Source organism: Hyla sarda, chromosome 2 (assembly GCF_029499605.1).
Source record: "Hyla sarda isolate aHylSar1 chromosome 2, aHylSar1.hap1, whole genome shotgun sequence".
Lineage (NCBI taxonomy): Eukaryota > Metazoa > Chordata > Amphibia > Anura > Hylidae > Hyla > Hyla sarda.
Genome location: NC_079190.1, coordinates 243,062,441 through 243,068,440, shown reverse-complemented (window position 1 = coordinate 243,068,440; position 6,000 = coordinate 243,062,441). Strand labels below are relative to the sequence as shown.

The window sequence follows — 6,000 nt, the reverse complement described above, 5'->3', positions numbered from 1 at the left end:
TTCGCCCGCAGAGCATTTTACGTCCTAACATGGGGTATTTCCATACTCAGAAGAGATGGGTTTATAAATTTTGGGGGGCATTTTCTCCCATTACCCTTTATAAAAATGGTAAATTTGGGGAAAAAACTGCACTTTAGTGAAAAATTTTTTTTTTCATTTACACATCTGACTTTAACGAAAAGTCGTCAAACACCTGTGGGGTTTAAAGGCTCACTGGACCCTTTGTTACGTGCCTTGAGGGGTGTAGTTTCTCAAATGGTATGCCATGTGGGGGGGTTTATGCTGTTCAGGCACCATAAGGGCTTCCTAAATGGGACATGCCCCCCAAAAACCATTTCAGCAAAATTCACTTTCCAAAATCCCATGCTCCTTCCCTTCTGAGCCCTCTACTGCGCCCACCGAACACTTGACATACACATATGAGGTATTTCCTTACTCGAGAGAAATGGATTACACATTTTGAGAGGATTTTTCTCCTTTTACCCCTTGTAAAAATTCAAAAATTGGTTCTACAAGAACATGCGAGTGTATAAAATGAAGATTTTGAATTTTCTCCTTCACGTTGCTGCTATTCCTGTGAAACACCTAAAGGGTTAACACACTTACTGAATGTCATTTTGAATACTTTGAGGGGTGCAGTTTTTATAATGGGGTTATTTGTGGGGTATTTCTAATAAGAAAGCCCTTCAAATCCACTTGAAACCTGAACTGGTCCATGAAAAATTCAGATTTAGAACATTTTGTGAAAAATTGGAAAATTGCTGATGAACTTTGAAGCCATCTGATGTCTTCCAAAAGTAAAAACACGTCAACTTTATGATGCAAACATAAAGTAGACATATTGTATTTGTGAATCAAAATATAATTTATTTAGAATGTCTATTTTCCTTACAAGCAGAAAGCTTCAAAGTTATTTTGGAATTTTTCACTAAGAAACGATGCAAGTATCGACAAAATTTGACCAATAACATAAAGAAGAACATGTCACGAAAAAATAATCTCGGAATCAGAATGATAGGTAAAAGCATTCCAGAATTATTAATGCTTAAAGTGACAGTGGTCAGATGTGCAAAAAATGCTCTGGTCCTACAGTGAAAATTGGCCTGGTCCTTAAGGGGTTATATGGCTCTATTTAACCAACTGAAATTCTTTATTTTTTTCCCATTTGTTAAAGCTTGAATATTGAATAGAAATTATTTCCCCCTGTACCTTCCATTATCCATCATAATGTCATGAAGGCAACTGGTCAAGTAATAGCTACTGCTTATTACTATACCCTAGACAATCTAAAACCTCATCTGTAGTTATTCTGCAGTAGAAGATCGCACATGGTGAGAGCAGAGCATTGCAGGAGCCAGCAGTAATAGTCAAGATCACAGGGTCCCTGCCTACTCCCACCAGGAATTTACATGTATCCTGCAAATGCTTTATAGAAATGATTACAGAATCACCGGGACCCCTTTTGTACAGAGAGCACGCCAGGGGATGCCTTTTGTATGAGGCTTACACAGTGGGGAGATTTAATTGTTAGAAAATGTTCATCCTCTACCTAATTATCCACATTAATCAATAGAGCCAAAGCTGGAGCTGTAATAAAGAGCAGCTGTGGTGTGAATAGAAAGGAGGAGAATGTTCCAAAATGTAAAACAGGAGATCGCGGTTCTTGCAATTATTTTCTCCTTTGCTTTTATTTTCCGGTAATGTTGAAAGTGTAAGTCAAAGAGGAATTCCAATATTGTAAACCCTGAAGCAAGGCACAATAGGAGTATTCGGAAGATATCCTGTGCTGCCAATCTCTCAGAGGTAAGTAAAAGCCAAGGGGTATTCAAGAGAATCTTTATTGTAGCATACGACACGTTTCAGAGCCGGACTGGCTCTTTCATCAGGCAGGTTTAAACCCTACCTGCTTTTGTCGGGTTTTGCGGCAAAATGTGGCGTAATGCTGGACATTTTGACGCATTGAGCCACAAATTGTGTCTGCACCAGATTTTGTGGCATATTGCGCCACAATATACCGTCAAACCCGAAAAGGGGGCATGACCAAGCTGAAAAGGGGGATGGTCGGACAGAAAAGGGACGTGGTTTCACAACCCGACCTATTTACTATTGAATTCACAGAAAATCTTGTGTATATATGGCTGGGAATTTACACCAAGAAAGAGCTAATCTGAAGACTTGTGAACTGGACACAGGACCCCGTATACCTAGTATCCCTACCTCTATCCTTTCTGTTCTTATGTGCCTGCCACCTCATAAATATTCATAGACCCCTTTGCTCATGGGAGTGCGAGGTGGGCATATCAGAGCAGGACAGAGGGGACAGAGGCAGGGATGTTGGGTATGTCGGGTCCTGTCTCCATTGCACAAAGGATGAAACTTACATATAAGCAACTGAGGAACAATGGTGCCGATCCAGGTAAGCTATACACCTGCACTATAACCCTGTGTATTGGGTTTTGTGCAAATGAACCAGCTGTCAGTTTCCTTTTAATGTTTTACTACATTCACCAGAATATCATGAAATATGATATCAAAACTAGATTTATCTAAATGATAGTGGGCAACCACCCTTAGGTCCTAATTAAATACATTGAGTAGCATTATTTTGTTGCATTTTAGGGCATCTTACCAAAATAATATGTTTTAGCACATTAGTTTATTGGTTACATTTTGTTGTGGCATTCTTTAATCATGTAATTCAAGGACTTCTTTCAAACATTATTTGTAGTATATTATATATTTCACTGCTTACTGTAAGCTAATGCCATTTTTGCATTTTTTATTTTTACCTGTGTGGAAATTGCTTTTTATTCCATGTTGGCAGTTTTTCCCATTTCTGTGTTCAACCCTTTTTAAAAGTCTTTAGTAAAATTTAGTTATTTACAGGTGATAGAAGCACTTAAAAAAAGAAAAGGATAAGATAGATTGAAAGTAGAACATACATCGTTTAATTGAATTAATAAAGGTTTCTCAGGGCAAAGAGAAAAGGTTATCAAGAATTATATATAAGATAATGGTGAATAGTATATGGGAAAAAGCATATAGTAGATTGAGATGGGAAAAAGACACAGGGTGGGTTAAAGAAGAAGAATGGAAGGTATCTTTTAGGAATATTAAGGTATCTACTGTTAGGATTCGGCAGGCTGGAGGTGGATCCTCTGTGTCTGTACGGCCACACCGGTGGACCGGTTCTAAGTTGCTACTGGTATTCACCAGAGCCCGCCGCAAAGCGGGATGGTCTTGTTGCGGCGGTAGCAACCAGGTCGTATCCACCGGTAACGGCTCAACGGCTCAACCTCAACCTGACTGCTGAGAGTGGCGTGGGACAGGAGGATTAGACAGAGGCGAGGTCAGACGTAGCAGAAGGTCAAGGCAGGCGGCAAGGGTCGTAGTCAAGGGTAACGGCAGAAGGTCTGGTAACACTGGTAAGGCAATCACAGAAACGCTTTCACTAGGCACAAGGCAACAAGATCCGGCAATGCAGGGAAGGGGAAGTGAGGTAATATAGGCCTGGAGCAGGTGAGCTAATTACACTGATTGGGCCAGGCACCAATTAGCGGTGCACTGGCCCTTTAAATCTTAGAGAGCTGGCGCGAGCGAGCCCTAGAGGGCGGAGCCGCGCGCGCCAGGACGTGACAGCCGGGGACCGGGACAGGTAAGTAGATTGGGATGCGATCCACGGCCGGGCGCGTCCCGCTATGCGGATCGCATCCCCGCCGGCAGTGTCAGTGCAGCGCTCCCGGTCAGCGGGTCTGACCGGGGCGCTGCAGAGAGGAGAACGCCGTGAGCGTTCCGGGGAGGAGCAGGGACCCAGAGCGCTCGGCGTAACATCTACTATTAGTATGAGCCATAGGATATCCTTCTTTATGTTATTATACCGCACACAGTATACCCCAGCACTTTTGCAGAAAGTAGGCTTTCGAAAAGAATCAAGCTGTCCAAAGTGTAACATGGAAGACGCAAACTGGTTGCATATGGCATGGAATTGCTGTAAGATGCAAACATTTTGGGCTGATGTATTTGAGATAATTGGGGAAAAGCTGCAGGTTGAACTAGTCTATGACCCAAAAACTGAAATATTGGGACTAAACATGGAAGGAAATAAATATAAAGTTATGATTCTAAAGATGCTAGCTAGGGTTAGCAAAAATTACCCTCTTGAGACACTGATGGCCTCCCATAGCTCCGAGTAAAGAAGAGTGGTTAGAATTAGGTAACAGGGTGATATATTATGAAAAGTTATATTATAAAAGGAGTAAAAATGTGAGTAAAATAGAAAGTAACTGGGTAAAATGGAAGGGTTGAGACAATGTACCAGGCTGACGAGGAGGAGTGAGGGTAGGAAATTGGGAGGGAAGGGGTGGGGGGGATAATGGCTATTGTTCTTAAAGGGTACTCCGGTGGAAAAAAAAAATTTCAATCAACTGTTGCCAGAAAGTTAAACAGATTTGTAAATGACGTCTATTAAAAATCTTTACCATTCCAGTACTTTTTAGCAGCTGTATGCTACAGAGGAAATTATTATCTTTTTTTAATTAATTTTTTTGTCTTGTCCACAGTGCTCTCTGCTGACACCTATGTCCATGTAAGGAACTGTCCAGAGCAGCATAGGTTTGCAATGGGGATTTTCTCCTGCTAAAGTTCCTGATATGGGCATCAGGTGTCAGTAGAGAGCACTGTGGACAAGACAAAAAAGAATTTCAAAAATAAAAGAATTTCCTCTGTAGCATAAAGCTGCTAAAAAGCATTGGAAGGGTAAAGATTTTTAAATATAAGTCATTTACAAATCTGTTTATCTTTCTGGCACCAGTTGATTTAAAAAAAAAAAAGTTTTCCACAGGAGTACCCCTTTAATGTTGTTTTGTATTTTTTATGTCTGGTGTATACAATTGGAAAAAAAAGCAAATGCAAAACCCACATTGCATTTTTATTGGCACTGGCATTTTTGGAAAACGTTTAGAGGTACCATTTAGAGGTACTGTACATATGACTTTTTGATCACTTTTTGCTTTGCTGCATTTTTGGAAGAGGACATAGCCTTAAAGGGGTACTCCAGTGCTTAGACATCTTATCCACTATCCAAAGGATAGGGGATAAGATGCCTGATCGCGGGTGTCCCGCCGCTGGGGACCCCCAGGATCTTGCACACGGCACCCCGTTTGTAATCAGTCCCCGAAGCGTGTTCGCTCCGTGTCTGATTTCCGGCGACCATACGGCGGGCAGCGTGTGACGTAATGCCTCCGCCCCGTGTGACGTCACGCTCCGCCCCTCAATGCAAGCCTACGGGAGGGGGCGTGATAGCTCAGTGCAAGCCCCTCCCATAGGCTTGCACTGAGAGTCACATGCTGCCGGCCGTGTGGTCGCCGGTAATCAGACCCGGAGCGCTCCGGGGACTGATTACAAACGGGGTGCCGTGTGCAAGATCCCGGGAGTCCCCAGCGGCGGGACTCTCGCGATCAGGCATCTTATCCCCTATCCTTTGGTTAAGGGATAAGATGTCTAAGCACCGGAGTACCCCTTTAAAGCAACAATTTCATATTTTTTTATTTTGTTTACGCGCGGTATAAATGGCACGTTGATTTTTTAGCGACCTTTAATTTTTTGCTTTTTGCTTTTATCTCTTCGTCTTTTAAAATCCATAGCTCTTAGTTTTCCACCTACAGGCTCATATGACATCATTCATTTTACCACAAAATCTACAGAAAGAGGGGGGGGGGGTTAAAATAAAAAAGAAACTTTGCAACTTTTGGGGGATTTTGTGTCTACGCAGTGCACTTCACAGTTATTGTGACATGTTAATTTTGTATTAAGTTTGTATAAAAAGATAAGTATACTTAACATTGTCCTGTAACTATTGCACTTGGCCAGGCTGTCAATGCTGCCGTCTGGTCATTGAGGGATTACAGGCACCAGAGCAATCAGCTGTTGAGGCGGAGTATTTAGTTTCCTCCTCAGCATTCTTGCTGGGCTCTTGATATTCAGTTCTGACTTGTTAAGCTT

At 42.0% G+C, this 6,000-nt stretch overlaps 1 long non-coding RNA gene across 1 annotated transcript in view; it reads left to right on the top strand.

Moving 5' to 3' along the window:
* The first annotated feature begins 1,623 nt into the window (after window positions 1-1,623).
* Window positions 1,624-6,000, top strand: part of LOC130355923 (uncharacterized) — a 57,901-nt gene continuing 53,524 nt past the window's right edge. Inside the window, exon 1 of the long non-coding RNA XR_008888702.1 lies at window positions 1,624-1,803. This is a non-coding gene — a long non-coding RNA (uncharacterized LOC130355923). The remainder of the gene's footprint in view (window positions 1,804-6,000) is intronic.